Here is a 19,031-nt window from a genome sequence, read left to right as displayed (position 1 = left end):
TTCACATTTGAATATTGTAATGGCTTATGAAAAAAGTTGAGTATGCAGGTCCACGTCGTCATGTAGACTCTAATATAATGGCTACATTCGGTATTTTAAAGATTTTAATAGGTTTTTTAACGGATTTTTTTTCAAATGGAGTGTATTCAATGTTCAGCCCAGCCGAACGTACAGCTTTTTTACTCTTTTTTATACCTTACACCACAAGGTGCTCAGGGTATTATAAGTTAGTCTAGAAGCTATTATGTCAAATTTGGTGAAGACGGTTCAGATATAGAAATATCTTTGCCAAATTTTATTGAAATCGGTTCCGATTTGGATATAACCCTCATATATATCTTTATCCGATTTCAAATTGATTGTGCACCAAATGGTATTGCCCAAGTCCGAATTTAAAAGATACAAATGCTTCGGCATATAATTATATTATATAATTATTATAATTATTATTATATAATTATTATCATTAATTATAATTATATAATAATTATATAATATAATTATATCAAATATATATAATTATGATTATAATTATATTATATAATTATTATAATTATCATTATTATATAATTATAATTAATAATAATAATAATTATAATAATTATATAATGTAACTATAATTACAATAATTATAATTTTAATAATATATTCCAAATTTGACATAATAGCTTCTAGACTAAATAATGATATTTATAATTATAGTTATGATTAAAATTATAGCGTGTATGTTGAATTCTCCCCTTAAAACCTCTAATTGTTATACTACTAAATTAGCAAAGTGGTGTAGGGTATCATAAAGTCGGCCCGCCCGACTTTAAGACTTTCTTTACGTTTTTTTTCGACATTTTGTGGTTTGAAGACTGCCGTGAATGTAGAAATTCATTCTTTCAAGGAAGACTATATATTTTTATACCCTCCACCATGGGTAGGAGGGTATATTAACTTTGTCATTCCGTTTGTAACACCTCTAAATATTCGTCGTAGACCCCATAAAGTATATATATTCATAATCAGCATAAAATTCTAAGACGATTTAGCGATGTCCGTCTGTCTGTCTGTCTGTCCGTCTGTCTGTCTGTCCGTCTGTCTGTCTGTCTGTCTGTCTGTTGAAATCACGATAGAGCCCACATTATTTGACGTAGACCTTTGAAATTTGGCACAAGTGTGTGTATTGTCCCTAGGATGGTTGGTATTGAAAATGAGATATATCGGTCCACGTTCTGGTATAGTCCCCATATAACGGTACCTCCCGATATTCGGTATTTTGATGATTTATGCCACATTTTTTCACGGATTTATCTGAAAATTGGTATTTGTAGGTCATGACGGGTCCCTGAGCGTGTGGCAAAACATTGCATGTATAGGTCCACGTTTTGGTATAGCCCCCATATAACGGTACCTACCGATATTCGGTATTTTGATGATTTATGCCACATTTTTTCACGGATTTGTCTGAAAATTGGTATTTGTAGGTCATGACGGGTTCCTGAGCGTGTGGCAAACCATTGCATGTATAGGTCCACGTTTTGGTATAGCCCCCATATAACGGTACCTACCGATATTCGGTATTTTGATGATTTATGCCACATTTTTTCACGGATTTGTCTGAAAATTGGTATTTGGTCACAACGGGTCCCTGAGCGTGTAGCAAAACGTTGCATGTATAGGTCCACGTTCTGGTATAGTCCCCATATAACGGTACCTCCCGATATTCGGTATTTTGATGATTTATGCCACATTTTTTCACTGATTTGTGTAAAAGTTGGTATTTGTGGGTCATAATGGGTCCTAGCTCGTGTGGCGAAACATTGTAATTATAGGTGCACGTGTTGGTGTAGCCCCTATATAACGGTACTTCCCGATATTCGCATTTTAATGTTTTTTGCCACATTTTTTCTAATGTTCTTTTACCCTAGGGTGGAGGGTATTAAAAGTTTGGCCCGGCCGAACTTAATGTTTTTTTACTTGTTGAATCTACCCTCGCTTTGCTCCAGGTTCCTTATACTATTCTGTCTTTTCCATCGTTACCATCAATAGTTCTCATTTGGCATATACAGGTTTGGGTTTCTTACTCTATGAAATATATTAAAAATATAAGATGTCGCTGTGTTGATGATTTCCTTCAATGACACGTGTCTCCTTACGATTCCTCTCATGTCATTTTATGTAATATTTTATATGCATTTCTTTTCAGAGGTAATTTCGAATAATGTATTGCACCTTTTTTGTGCAACGAAATCAAAAAAAAAAGACAGAAAAATATTCAAATTATTTGTATTGAGAAAAATAAACAATACCTTTTTGGCCATCAACATCAACAGCGGTGAAGGTCAATACTCCTGCTGCTGCCAAAAAACGCCTGCAAAACTGCAAAGGGGATTGGCTGCCAAAACGGTGAAATAATAACAATCCGAACGGGATTATAAAACTATTGAAAAAAGGCATTACGGTTGTGTAATGGACGTCTGGACGTCTTGGAACTCATTGAAATTCTTTGAGGAAAACTATAAACAAGTGAGGCGGAGAATATTTTAGCCGGTACGAAAGCTGCCAATCATCGGTTATGATCATCGATCCAGGCAATCGAACCCTCTGGGTGCATTGACAAATTTTCAATTTCAAGAAGTAATTTTCACGCAAAATTTATGGTCTTAAGACCCATTGCCAAATACAAAAGAAGTTTGAAATTTTTCATCGACTGTCAAATGGCAATGGCTTACAGCCTGAAAAGCAGCCGTAAGATGTTTGACTTAGCCAGGCGAGAGCGGCTTTATGGCCTCTTTCGATTCGTTTTTTTCAGAATTTCGGCATGTCGACACGCCAATATAACGTATTTCGGTTGGATTTATTTCCAAATTCGTTTACATGGCATAAATGGCATATCGGCCTGTTAGTCAAGCAGCCAGCCAGCCTGTCAGCCAGTGTTTTGGTGTTTTTTGTTGTTAATATTCAAAGCACAATCTGAACACCGCTTCACGTTTTAATGACCCTTTATATGCCGAAATCGCTGTTGTTTTTGTTGTGTTTCTTTTGGGGGGTTCTGGCCACAACCAAAAGTACTTCAAAACAAATCAGATTCTTTTCGAACTCCAGCCATTTGTGCAAGCAGAGTAACTGCCATGTTTTTGTTCTCTACAACAATAACAAAAACAATGGCATTTGTCAAAAAACAATAATTTTATGGTGAGTAGCAGCGTGTAAATCATTATACAGACATGTTTACAATGCAATGTGCGTAATTTGTCTGCGATATCAGATTCCATTTTGGTTTCGGCACTGCTACATGGAGGCTGTTGGGGAAAAATATACTTCTATTTTATTTTTGGGAGGATAATAAAAATGCTAACTGTTATGGGATAACCTATTATTACACTTCAGAACCTTATTTGAATTCAGAATATGTTTTGGGATTATGCCCTACAACACCCTGCGTTGGGGATATTATAAGTTTGAGGGGGAAAAATTATATAACACCTCGCAATACTGGTCCAGGATATGGGATATCGTCTGTCCATGTTAATTTGTAATCATGCTAGATATCGCAATTATGATCCGATCTTCAAGAAATTTTTCATTGCCAGAATAAAAGCCTATTTTTATACCCTCCACCCTGAGCATTCTGTTGTGACATCTATTTAGAGATATTCGTCGTAGACCCCATAAAGTACATATATTCATAATCAGCATAAAATTCAATGTCGATTTCGCAATGTCCGTGCGTCTGTTGAAATCACTATACAGCCCACATTATTTGACATAGAACTCCAAAATTTGGCAGAACAATTTGTATTGTGTCTAGGATGGTTGGTATTGAATATGAGATATATCGGTCCACGTTCTGATATAGCCACCATATAACAGCCAAACGCCATAATTCTCACATTTTTATACCCTCCACCTTGGAAAGGAGGGTATATTAACTTTGTCTTTCCGTTTGTAACATCCCTAAATATTCGTTTTAGACCCCATAAAGTATATATATTCATAATCAGCATAAAATTCTAAGTCGATTTAACAATGTCCGTCTGTCTGTCTGTCCGTCTGTCTGTCTGTCTGTCCGTCTGTCTGTCTGTTGAAATCACGATACAGCCCACATTATTTGACGTAGAGCTCCAAAATTTAGCAGAGCTATTTGCATTGTGTCTAGGATGGTTGGTATTGAAAATGAGATATATCGGTCCACGTTCTGGTATAGTCCCCATATAACGGTACCTCCCGATATTCGGTATTTTGATGATTTATGCCACATTTTTTCACGGATTTGTCTTAAAATTGGTATTTGTAGGTCATAGCGGGTCCCTGAGCGTGTGGCAAAACATTGCATGTATAGGTCCACGTTGTGGTATAGCCCCCATATAAAGGTACCTCCCGATATTTAGTATTTTAGTTTTTTTACCACATTTTTTCACGGATTTGTCTGAAAATCGGTATTTGTTGGTCATAATGGGTTCCAGCTCCGGTGGCGAAACATTGTAGTTATAGGTCCACGTTTTGGTATAGCTCCCATATAACGGTACCTCCCGATATTCGGTAATTTGATGATTTTTGCCACATTTTTTCAGGGATTTGTTCGAAAATTGGTATTTGTTGGTCATAATTGGTTCCAGCTTCGGTGGCGAAACATTGCATGCGTGGGTCCTTGATTTGATATAGCCCCCATATAACGGTACCTCCCGATATTCGGTATTTTGATGGTTTTTGCCACATTTTTTCACTGATTTGTCTAAAAATTGGTATTTGTGGGTCATAATGGGTTCCAGCTCCGGTGGCGAAACATTGTAATTATAGGTCCACGTTTTGGTATAGCCCCCATATAACGGTACCTCCCCATAATCGGCATTTTAATGGTTTTTGTCACATTTCTTCTAATGTTTCTTTTACCCTAAGGTGGAGGGTATTAAAAGTTTGGCCCGGCCGAACTTAAAGTTTTTTTACTTGTTTTTTTAAATTTTACCATTCAATTCAATGAAACCGTCACACGCTGCCTGGCGAATCGCTTGCTTGAGGTGATCGACTCTTTGGCATTTTTTAGTGCAAACCTTGCTTTCCAAAATACTCCAGACACAATAGTCCAACGGATTGGTATCCGGAGATTTTGGTGGCCATTGTGCGCTGGAAATGAAGCGAGGAACCTCATTTTGTAACAATTCTTGGGTGGTGCGTGCTGAGTGCGATGGTACTGAGTCCTGTTGGAATGTCCAAGGCCTGCGGCCAAAATGTTTGCGTGCCCAAGGCTTTATTACACCCTCCAGAATATCGATTAATACGAGCGGAGAACGACCATCGGCTGTTATGGCGGCCCACAACATCATCATGACCGGCGCTTGAGTTCTGGTGGCCAACTGAAGGTGCACATTTTCAGCTGACCTCTTTGGCAGGTAAACACGATCATATTGTTTGTTTACAAACTGCTGGACAAGGCAGTTCACCACTTTCGGCCAAGCGAAACAACTCTTTAGCTTTCTTGAGTCTATTTTCTTTCCGTTGCGGTGTAAGTTCTTGCACTTTTTGGAATTTCAATGGCTTTACCCCGAGCTCATTTTTCAATATTTGCCGAATGGAATATTGCGATTAGTTCAGCTCTCGAGCCATTCATTTTTCGGCCACTGCGATGCGGGTTTCGATTAAGTCGCTTCTTTACTTTTCGAACTATTTCTGCTGATGTTGCTGTTTTTCCGTCCGATTCTTTGACGCCGGGCGACGCTACCAGTATCACGTAACGAGCGATGGTACGAGACAAAACGATTGATCACATTTAAATGCTGGATTGCTCTAACGATAGCCTCTTGTGGTTTTCCAGCCAAATATAAGGAAATCACACTATCCCGCTTGAATTCCATCACGAAAAACTTTTTTTTGTGGAAAATTCTCACCAAAATGCTTTTGTACGCTTGTAAACAATATAATGAGCTGTCACTGGAATAATTTTGAATAAAATGTTTCAGCTGTCGGTCGAGTGACTTAGAAATGACAGTAGTCTGAAGTTGGTTGCAGTTTTTTTCATTTCACCCTGTAGATCAGTCAAAATTTGGAAAAACAGAGGGGCCTCTTGCGTTTGGAGATAATCGCAAAATATTTAGGGATTCAATTTAACCAAAACATAACATTTTTCCTGATCACACAATCGAAATCAATCGAGAGGGGATTTTGCATGAGAAGAGAGTTAAGGACAGGGAAGAATTCTAGAATTTTGGATGACCATTGGATTATATTTGACGGAGTGCGTAAATATTGGGCAAATGTATTTGGTCTAAATGCTAAGGGTAATATCTGGGCAGTGCTCTATGACATAATTTCCAAACCGAAATCTTCCTAAATTGATTTGGACATAAGGGGGTTTCTAACATATTGTATTGTTGTAGAGTATCACATGATCGCCTTTGCTTACTTGTATTTTGATAATATCAGCGACATTATTCACCGGAATTGTTTCAAATTTTATGATTGAAATTCAGAATAAATACTACAGAATATAACAAAAAAATTGACAAAAGATTTCATTTGAGCGGTATTTTGCGATGGATTTTTTTGTAAGTTCCTTCCGAATGGTGAATGGTATAAAAAGTTCAATCCTGCAGAACTTAGCTGCTTTTATGCTTGTTTTTATACCCTACAACACTATGTGTTGAGGGTATTATAAGTTTGATTGGCCCAAAAATTATGTAACACCTCGAAATATTGGTTTCCCACATAGGAAAGTATATATGGATCATCCTATCTCGCCGAGCTGAGTCGATCTAGCTATGTATGTCCGTCCGTCCGTCTGTCCGTCTGTCCGTCTGTCCATGTTAATTTGTAATCACTCTACAGGTCGCAATTATGGCCCGATCTTCACGAAATTTGGAATAGAGGTCGGGGTCGGGCCAGAATAGAACCCTATTTCTTTTTGAGATGATCGCCAAATGTTTAGGGGTTGAAATGGACCAAATACTGAAAAAATTTCGGATTTTGCAGTAGCTATACAGGTCGCAATTATAGACCAATCGACGCCGAATTTCGCATGTAGCTAGAGTTTAGGGCGGGGAAGAAGCCTACCAATTTGCGTGGTCATCGGATAATATTTAGCGGGTAAAATAGACCATATATTTTGTGTTGAAAAAATTCAAAAATTTTCATTAAACCGCGAATATTTTAAATCCCGGCGAAATCACAAAGCCATGACAAGGTTACTTCTGACCTTTACATTGATGTTAACATCCAACAAATCGGATATATAGAAAAATATGTGCGATATATATGTCTATCAAAGAAGATATGCTTGAAAGATCTCTTATATGTCGAGAACGGCTGAACTGATTTCGACAGTTCTCATTAATTCAGAATGGCCTCTTGGCAGGAAAGAAAAAACGTCTAAAAAAATCGCATAAAAATATCTCTCTAAAGATGAAAATATTGATTTTGTAAAATTTTCTCATATTTTTTCAATTTTGTCATATTTTTGGCATATTTTCATTTTGAATTAAACATTTGGTAATATTTCTACAGCTAACAAAACTAAGTAGTTAGGATATCAGGATATCATATACAGATCGCATTTATGGCCCGATTCTTACGAAATTTTGCATGGGGATAAGATGAGGGTCAGAATAGAAGCCTACCCTTTTTGGAGATGATCGCCATATATTTAGGGGTTGAAATGGACCAAAAAAAAAAACTGCAAAATTGTCAGCAGGTCGTAATTATCGCCCGATCCTTACGCACATTTGAAAGGGGATTTCCGGACATTGCAAAAGCCAGCAGTTTTGGATGGCCATCCAAAAATATTCAATTTGTGAAAACTTTTTGGAGAATTCACAAATACAGGAAAGACGCACTTCTGACTATTTCGTTAACGCTGACTTCGTTGAAGAATATAGTCAATGGCTGTATCTCATATAGATGCGTTTCAGTCAAAAACCAATAATAAAAGTTAATCTTTTGCCACTTCTGAGAGATTATAGGTCTTTGTGAAATATTGGGAAAAATGAGCAAATTAGTTTAAGTTGCTATTATTTGAAAATTGGAGAACGAAACCTGATCGTTTTCTTTTATTATTTGTTTATTTATTGTTTATTTTTATTATTGTTATTTTATTATTATTTATTATTATTATTTATTATTTTATTATTATTATTTATTAAATATTATTATTTATTATTGTTATATTTATTTATTGTTTATTTATTATTTATTTATTATCTTGTGGAATACTTTCGAGTATCTCGCCTATATAAACTGTATCGTTTATTATAGTGTTGTAGGGTATTCAAAGGTCGGCCCCGCTCGACTGTAGCCTTTGCTTACTTGTTTTTTTTTAATTAATGTCTATTTTTCTTTTGAATATATTTTGATATTTTTTTCCGGTTGACGAGTTTCAAGAATATTTTTGGATTACATTTTTGAAGTATATTTTCTGAGCGAGAATTTCTGAATGTATTTTTTTAATGTTTTTCTGAGACAGGAATTTTTTAACAATATTTCTCGGACCGCGATTTTAATGCCTGTGATAGACTTTTACAAGAATATTTTCGAAGCCTAGATTTATACTTGCTATGCCATTCACATTAAGTGGTTAAATGATGACGGAATAAATGTTAAGAATAATATTATCTTAAATGTTGATTACTTGCGAATTGGTGATAATGATGCATCATAATCTATTTATTAATATCACAATGTATGTGTGTACGAGCATTTAATCCAATTGTAATTGAGTGAAAATTGACAAAGTCAATTTGTAATCGATAGTCTATCATTGAGAGTTGCAACTTTGACAAATCGTTCGAATGCCAAAACACTGACCATAACGACACATTTACATACATAAATACCCATGTGAATGTGTATGTATGTGTGTGTCTTCAATCCTAACATGCACAAAACATTAATTTATTGACACATTTACACGATCGCCCATAGACAGTCGCGGTGACAAATTATGCATTAATCACCCCCCAAAGGTGACAATGCCATTGATTTATCGCAAATTAGCCAGCATTTTGCTGTTGTTGTTGCCCTCATCGTTGCTGCTGTTGTTGTTGCAATAATGGTGTCGAATTACACTTCCTTTCCAGAATTTAAATAATTTTCTCAATAATCATGACAGTTCATGTTGCAGGGTGATTTTTTTTTTTATCTCTTTGATTTGTACATATGTTTTTTTTTCACAACCTTCCAGTAATAAAATGCATTGCAAGTTTTATCACGATCGATGAAATGAATCATTTTATTGGTTTAATTAGAAATGTATCTCAGTTTCATAGAGATTTTTTAAATTTGTTATAAAAAAACGTAATATATGTTTGTTAAAAAATTCAAAATTCAATTTTTATGTCGGGTAGTCTTTTGAAATCGTGAGGTAATAATAATACAAAATTGTAAAAAGTTCAACTTTTGATATATTAAAAAATACAATTGACTTTACATTGAAAAAAAAAATACGATTTTAATCTTAACATTTGTCAAAATTAAATTTGATTTTAAGCCGAAAAATTTAATTTTTTCCAAAATTCATATTGTTCTTCAAAAATATTTCTTAAAACTCTATGGTCTTGGATTTTAAGGTCTTTCCAAAAATAAATTAAATCCAGAATTTTGGGTCTGTTATTCAAATAATAAGTTAAGAAAATTCACGCTTCTGGTCTTTTGGTCTCATAGTTCTTTAATAAAACTAGTAAAGAAAGTCCTAAAGTCGGGCGGGGCCGATTTTATGATACCCTACACCACTTTGCTAATTTAGTTGAGCTCCACTTAATAATTAAAAGTTTTTTATGGGAGAATTCAATCATACACGCTATGATTATAATTATAATTTAAAATTCAAAGGACTACATATGCCGAAGCATTTGTATCTTTTAAATTCGGATTGTATTGCCCATTTGGTGCGAAATTAATTTGAAATCGGATAAAAATATATATGGGAACTATATCCAAATCTAAACCGATCTCGATAAAATTTGGCAAAGATATTTGTGAGCTGTATTTGATATATTTCCCTGAATATCGTTGTTACGGAGTGCATATTACGGCTGTGGATAACAAATACAATAAATCGGATGAACAATATATATGGGAGCTATAACTATATCTGAACCGATCTTCACCAAATTTGGCATACTACCTTCTAGACTAAATTTGATCGTATGTGCCAAATTCCATCCCATTTGGACAAATATTAGACGTTTGGTGCACAATAAATGGTAAATCGGACGAAGTTATATATGGGAGCTATATCCAAATCTGAACCGATCTCGATAAAATTTAGCAAAGGTATTTCTGAGCTGCATTTGATATATTTCCCCAAATATTGTTGTTACAGAGTGCATATTACAGCTGCGGAGGACAAAAATAACAAATCGGATGAACAATATATATGGGAGCTATAGCTATATCCGAACCGATTTCGATAAAATTTGGCATACTTATTTTCAGGCCTAATTTGGTTGTATGTGCAAAATTCCATACTATTCGGGCTGATATTACACGTTTGGTGCACAATAAATGGCAAATCGGACGAAGATATATATGGGAGCTATATCTAATTTTTTACCGATTATCTCCAATTTCAATAGGGTTCGTCCTTGGGCCAAACAAATGTGGTTTGCAAAATTTCGTCTCAATCGGATAATAAATGCGACCTGCATTTTGTTCACAAGAATACATGGACAGACGGACGGACGGACGGACGGACAGACGGACTGACATGCATAAATCAACTCAGAAAGTGATTCTATGCAGATCATCAAAAGGAACTATGGGTCTATTTCGTTTCCTTTTGCCTGTTACAAACAAATGCACAAAGACATAATACCCTGACCACCTTGTGGTGTAGGGTATAAATATTTCTAATTTCGAATTCATTTCAAATATATATAGGTATATATTTAAAAAAATCTTTCGAAAATGTTTCAAATTTCAAAGAAATATAGGTGAGGCTCAGAAAGTCTTTCAATAAATCTCTTTCAAAAATTTACGCTTAATAAATGGGCTAATATTGTCCACTTCATATCGGATCTCAAGCAATAAGCTATAATAATTGCAACGTGCCCGGGTTGGATGATATCGACCACTTCCTTGACTTTATATGAAATCTGAGATAATTTTTAGAAAAGATGCTTATTTCGGATTTTATTATTGTTTCGCTTATTCAAAATTTTGACCCTACCAGAAGGAGAGTTCCGATCTCTACCATTTTTATAACAGATTTTGTGTTGATAGAAATAATGAGATATGCACAGCCTAAATGGAGTCGGATTTTAATTTTGCTTTTTATGAGCATGATTTTAGCGACATTAATCACCGGTTTTATTTCTTCATATTTCGTATTTGAATTTCCTAACAAGTAATACAGTGTATGACAGAAAATTGTCTATGCAGGTCCAGGGCTTCGTATAGCCCCCAGATATCGGTACCTCCCTATATTCTGTGTTTTGATGATTTAAGCTACATTATTAACCGGAATTATTAAAACTTCGTATTTGCACTTCGTAATGGGTACTATAGCCTGTGACAGAAAATTGCCGATCAACGTCTTCGTATAGACCCCATAACGGTAACTACCTATACGGTATTTTTAAGGTTTTAACAGCATTTTTAAGGAATTCTTTTTTTATTTATTTGGGTACATTATATTTCGTCATTCCGTTTGTAACACCTTGAAATAAATATATTTTAGACCCACTTAAGTATATATATCCTTGATCAGCATAAAATTCTATGTCGATTTAGCGATGTCCGTCCGTCTGTGGAAATCACTCTAACTTTCGAACGAAATAATAGATTGATAAAATTTTACTTAAATGTATATTATGTCTGCAGGACATTTTGTATTGAAAATGGGCTATGTAGGTCCACGTTTTAGTATAGTCCCCATATAACGGTACCTCCCGATAGTCGGTATTTTGATTATTTTAGCGACATTATTAACCGGATTTTTTTTTCAAATTTGGTATTTGTATTCGAAATGGATACTACAGCCAGATGGATACTAAGTCAGAAAATTGTCTGTGCAATCCTACGTCTTCGTATATACCATATAACGGTATATATACCATATAACGGTACCTCCCGATATTTTGATGATTTTAGGTACATTATTTACCGATTTTTTTTAAGTTTAGCATTTGAATATTGTAATGGCTTATGACAAAAGTTACCTATGCAGGTCCATGTCGTCGTATAGACCCTAATATAACAGCTACATTCGTTATTATGAAGATTTTAATAGAATGTTTAATAGATTTTTTTGAGAATTGCCAAATTATCCGTTCATACAGCTTTTTTACTTGTTTATTTATTTATTTTTTATTTATTAATTTTTTTTTTTGGAAAATTTTCAAATTCTTTCCAAATGGTTGAGGGTATTCAAAGCTCGGCCTGGCCGAACTTACTGCTTTTCACTTGTTTTTTTTTTTTTAATACAAAATCCTTATAAATTAATTGAAAAAAAAATGAAAAAATTCACAACGTTCCCCTGAAAAATCTTTAGAAGGCCAAGCCCAACATAAATGTTCTAAGAAATCCTTTCTTTAAAATCCGCGATTATGACTTTCTTTGTAACTGAAAAATATTCATTAAAGAATTTCAAATTAAATTGAAAAATAATTAATGTTCATAGATTCTCACAATTTTTGTAAAATTTTTTTCAATTCCATCTTGGGGAATTTTCAAAAAAAAGAAATAACAACAACATATTCTATTGTTTTTCTCAAATAAACCATGCAAATCATTTCACAGAATCTCTCAATTTCTCTAATTTACAAAAAAACAAAAACAAATATTGAATTCCATGAAATACAACAACAAAAAGATATCCATTGTTATTTCAAAGCCAAACAATTTTTTCGAAATGGCAATAAAATCCCATATTCAATTATTTAAGAAGCAAAAGAATAATGATTATCGCGTTTATGGGTTTCGATCAAAAAATTTTGATAACAAAATCTATTGATTATTAAATCCACACGCCAAATAATGGAGGGTGGCAAAACCATAACGACGGTTAGTGTTTGGAATTTCTGCAAGTCTTTGAACTTTAAGATGTGGCTGCTATCAGAGGCGGTAGATTGAAGAACTCCAACTTGTCGATTGCTAGGTCAGTAGTTAACTGTGTAAGGGTGTGTGTGTGTGTGGACGTACACACCCATAACCGCTACTCCATGGACTAGGCTTATTAACAATTATTCACAATTATTAACACTTCAAGTTTAATACGCGATCAAAAAAAAAAAAAAAAAACAAAGAAAGATCGATAGATTTCCTTATTTTATTATGCCATCAACATCGTCAGAACCATCGATCGAACGTTTGTTCGCAGCCAACGCCTTCAACGTCATAAAATAAATGTCAAATCGACCTCAGCTAGTCTAAGCAATGTTATTAATATGCAGCATGTGATTAGCAAAATACACCCTACACTCGTAAAGATATCCACAAAATCCAGAAAATGAGAGAATTCGGCAAAAATGTCTTTATACTCTCAGCTATATGGCTAGAGAGGGGTATAAAGCATGTTATACGATCAAAACGTGTCGAAATAACTGGTTTAGACCCCAGGTCTATTTGGATCAAATTCGTTTTAGGAAATCGCTATATCAATGTCCGTCCGTCTGTCTGGCTGGTGCCCACGCTGGCTCTCGATGGGAGTATCCGATTTGGTCCAAACTTCGTACATCGTAATATTATTATCAAACTCAGATCGAGCTCAGAGATGGAAAATGTCGGTTCACTCCTTCTGGTGCGTCTCCCAAAAAAGGTCGGCATTTTGCACAGAAAGAGAAAGGGTAATCCTAGTTTGCTCCAACTTTGCAAATTCTAATATTTGGGCCAGTGCTATGTCAGGTGGAAAAATCGATAATATTCGTCCCCTCCATCAAGTACCTTCAACGGCTCGAAATTTTGAATAATTATAACACATCCCCATATTCTTTTTCGGTCCGCTCCTTCTGGTACCTCCCCCACAAAAGGGTCAACATTTTGAATATCCTGACGCTTATAAAACGCGAAATTAACATCCGGTTTCATTCAGACTCGGTAAATCTCGATACTTCCATCAACAAAAATCCCTTATAAAGATGGTAGAGACCTTTTCTTCTGGTACCTCCCCCACAAATGGCAACAAATTTTGAATAACCAAAACGATTATAAAATCCGAAGTATGCTTCCGGTTTTCTTTTTATTTCACGCATTATTTCTACTAACACTAGATCTGCTGTGAAGATGAGATATATCGGTCGCCTCCTTCTGGCAACTCCCTCACAAAACTTCAAAATTTTCAAAAAAAAATATATATTTTACTGCACAAAAAGAGTAAGGATAATCCGATTTAGCTCAAACTCTGCAAAACTTAGTAATTGCATCAGTGCTAGATCAGGTGCGAAAATGGACAACATCTGTCCACTCCATCACGTACAGGGTGAGATGAAGATACTGCGCCCAACTTCAGACTGCTGTCATTTCTGAGCCACTCCGCCAGCTATTAAAATTATTCCAGTGACAGCTCGTTATATTGTTTACAAGCGTACAAAAGCATTTTGATAATAATTTTCCGGAAAAAAGTTATTCGTGATGGAATTCAAGCGTGATAGTGTGATTTCTTTATATTTGGCTGGAAAACCACAAGTGGCTATCGTTAGAGCACTCCAGCATTTAAATGTGAATAAATCTTTTTGTGCCTCGTACCATTGCTCGTTACCGTGATACTGGCAGCGTAGACCGACGTCAAGGAAGTGAACAAAAGAAAACAGCAACATCAGCAGAAATGCTTGGAAAAGTAAGAAAGCGACTTGATCGAAAACCGCGTCTTAGTGGCCGCAAAATGGCTGGAACATATCGCAACATTCCATTCGGCAAATATTGAAAAATAAGCTCGGGATAAATCCATTGAAATTCCAAAAATGGCTCGTGAGCTGAACACATATCGCAATATTCCATTCGGCAAATGAGCTCGGGGTAAAGCCATTGAAATTCCAAAAAGTGCAAGAACTTACACCGCAATAGAAAGAAAATAGACTCAACAAAGCTAAAGAGTTGCTTCGCTTGGCCGAAAGTGGTGAACTGCCGAATGTGGTTTTCTCCGAAGAAAACATTCGTTGTCTAGCAGTTTGTAAACAAATAAAAAACAAAATGATCGTGTTTACTTGCCAAAGAGGTCAGCAGCAAATGTGCACCTTCGGTTGGCCACCAGAACTCAATCGCCAGCCATGGTGATGGTGTGGGCTGCCATAACAGGCGATCTTCACTCTCCGCTCGTAATAATCGACCGTGGCATCAGAATAAATTCCGAATATTATAGCGAAAATATTCTGGAGGGTGTATTCGAGCCTTGGGCAAGCAAACATTTTGGCCGCAGACCTTGGACATTCCAACAGGACTCAGCACCATTGCACTCAGCACGCGCCACCCATGAATGGTTACAAAATGAGGTTCCTCGCTTCATTTGCAGTGCACAATGGCCACAAAAATCTCTGGATACCAATCCGTTGTACTATTGTGTCTGGAGAATTTTGGAAAGCAAGGTTGGCACTAGAAAATACCATAGCGTCGATCACCTCAAGCAAGAGCTGCGCCGGGAATGGGCCAAAATACCGCAAAGCAACATTCGGGCAGCTTGTTAGGGATTGGCCGTTTGAAGGCCATAATTCATGCCAAAGGTGACCAAATCGAACGAACCTAAACTTATCTTATTACGTATAGCCCCCATATAACGGTACCTCCCTCTATTCAGTATTTTGATAATTTTAGCGACATTATTCGCCGGAATTGTTTCAAATTTGGTATTTAAAGTTCTTAAAGGATACTACAGCCTATGAGAGAATTGTCTATGCAGGTCCAGGTCTTCGTATAGACGCCATAAATCAGTACCTTCCAATATTCGGTATTTTAACGATTTTGGGTACAATACTCACCGAATTGTTTGAGATGTCGTATTTTAGGTTCTGTGTCTAGACTGTGTCTATGCAGTTCTAGGTCTTCGTATAGCTTCGATATGACGGTACCTCCCTATATGCGGTATTTTGATGATTTTACCTAAATTATTCAACGTTTATTTCAAGTTCCGAATTTGAATATGGTAATGGCTTATGAAAAACAAAGCCTATGTAGGTCCACGTCGTATAGACTTCAATATATCGAATATATTCGGCATTTTTAAGATTTTAACAGAATTTGTAACGGATTTTATTTTTTTGAAAATTTCCAAATTCGTTGCAAATGGTGGAGGGTATTTAAAGTTCGGCCCGGCAAACTTACTGCTTTTAAACTAGTTTTATCTCATCCTTTAGATATACTTTTTTTTTGGTCTAAAAGCATTATTTCCATGAGTTATAAATTTAATGACGAGCTTAATATACCCTCCATGCTATGTATTGTGGATGGTATAGAAATTGGATTACTTGGGTCGACTATTTACCTGATATAATTTAACATTTTCTAAAAATACTCACATATCTCATAAAAAGTGAGGAAAATAGTCGATATACTCCAAACTTGGTACGTCGCGATATTTATGTCATTTTTAATTAGGTCCGATACGAAATGGACAATATTGGCTCATTCCTGCGGAACCTACTCCATAGAGGGTGAACAATTTGAATAATTATGCAACAGCATTCGAAATATATTCAATTAATCGAACATTGCCGGGTGGATATATCTGTCGGCAAAAGCGGCCTACTCTCTCATTTTAATATCATGCTTTTCTCTCTTTTGAGCATTTGGATCATGCAATTGGTCAACATTATCCCCGAGTAGAGTTACTGGGCACCCTTCGGCTTAAAACCCACACCTATTTTTAAATACCTCTAGAAACCATCTCACCACTACAAATAAGCCCATTAATAAATCCGCTACCAAAGCTGTTCCCACATTGTAGGGTACCTACGATGCCACATGCTGATCATTGCTGTCAAACATACACATGTAAATCGTAATGTGTGAAAATAATAAAATATTTTAATAAATTAATAATTACAACAATAATAACAACAAAACATGACAACAAACAAATAACATGGCTTTAAAAAACTGAACTAAGCCTAAACCTCTCTACCCAACTCAAGCGTATGTACACCTCAAATAGGCAGAGACAAATGGCAAAAATTGCCATATTACCCCTCTCCCTCTTTTCCCTTTTGCCCACATCCACCTCATGCGGACTTAATGTCCATTACCCGTTAAGAACAGATTTGACAAATAATGAACAACGCTAATTTGTGCTTTCAACAGACTGACGGACATACCGAGAGTCGAACCGATGAACATTCATTTCATCGCTGACTGACGGAATGATTTGATTGACAGGTCTGGTCACTTTGGAGGGTTAAATTTTGTATTTAGGCAACAAAAATAACAAAAAAAGCAATCGTGTCTACAACTAAATTAAACCAAAAAAAAAAGAAGGCTTAGACAAATGTTGACATGATTTTTGGCAAACATTCAATACTACCACGACGTTATAGAGACAGACCGGACTGAGGGTTCTTTTTCGATATGTTTATAATATCTAATTAATTATTTCAATTAATGTCAAATGGAAGGGGTGGTTGTGGTTGGAAATGGTATAAGAGCAAATATCTATATAAATAAAAAAGTAAAGTAATTGACGGACTGTTTGACTGACTTAACGATGCATCAACGCCCAGACGAAATTGAAATTTTGGATGAGGGTCAATCTTGGTCAAGAAGGATATGACTGGGTTTTCGGAAATTCTTTCTACTACATTACACTTTTTATACCCTACACCACAAGGTGGTCAGGGTATTATGTCTTTGTGCATTTGTTTGTAACAGGCAAAAGGAAACGAGATAGACCCATAGAATCACATTCTGAGTCGATTTATGCATGTCCGTCCGTCCGTCTGTCCGTCCGTCCGTCCGTCTGTCCATGTATTTTTGTAAACAAAGTACAGATCGCATTTATTGCCCTATCCAGATGAAATTTTGAATAAATCATTTGTTTGGCCCAAGGACGAACAATATTGAAATTGGAGATAATCGGTAAAAATTTAGATATAGCTCCCATATATATGTTCGTCCGATTTGCCTTATATTGCGCACCAAACTTGAAATATCAGCCCGAATAGTATGGAATTTTGCACATATAACCAGATTAGGCCTGAAAATAAGTATGCCAAATTTGATCGAATCGGTTCAGATACAGCTATAGCTCCCATATATATTGTTTATCCGATTTGTTATTTTTGTCATCCGCAGCCGTAATATGCACTCTGTAACAACTATATTTGGGGAAGTATATCAAATACAACTAAGAAATACATTTGCTAAAATTTATCGAGATCGGTTCAGGTGTGGATATAGCTCCCATATATAACTTCGTCCGATTTACTTTTTATTGTGCACCAAACGTCTAATATTTATCCAAATGGGATGGAATTTGGCACTTACGACCGAATTGGGTCTAGAAGCTAGTATGTCAAATTTGGTGAAGATCGGTTCAGATATAGCTATAGCTCCCATATATACTCTTCATCCGATTTGTTATATTTGTTACCCACAGCCGTAATATGCACTCCGTAACATCGATTTTCCGGGAAATATATCAAATACAGCTCAGAAATATCTTTGCCAAATTTTATCGAGATCGGTTCCGATTTGGATATAGCTCCCATATATATCTTTATCCGATTTCAAGTTAATTGACTTTCTTTACTGGTTACTCTTAAATTTGGAATGAGGGTCACTGATGGAGTGTATGATAGATGTACCGAAGGGTTTTGGGAAATTTGCACCATAAGTATACGAAAAGTACTAAAATGTACTACATTTGGTACTATTTCGTATCATGTGAACGGTTAGAGCTAAAACCTTGAAATTTGGAATCGGAATCAAGGTTGAGAAATATTGTCGATGTAAAATGGTAGTTTCGGAAGTGTATACGAAAGTACTAATCGGTACCAACTTTAGTACAATTTGAATTTGGAGGAAAGGACGGAGCTGGAATCCTGAAATTTTAAATTAGCATTACTGGCGGAGTATATGATTGGGATATGGACGAAGTTTTCAAAATTTGTATTTATGTACACGAAAAGTACAAA

The sequence above is a fragment of the Musca domestica genome, unplaced genomic scaffold (genome assembly GCF_030504385.1).
Source record: "Musca domestica strain aabys unplaced genomic scaffold, Musca_domestica.polishedcontigs.V.1.1 35, whole genome shotgun sequence".
NCBI classification, from domain to species: domain Eukaryota; kingdom Metazoa; phylum Arthropoda; class Insecta; order Diptera; family Muscidae; genus Musca; species Musca domestica.
This window is presented reverse-complemented; position numbering follows the sequence as displayed.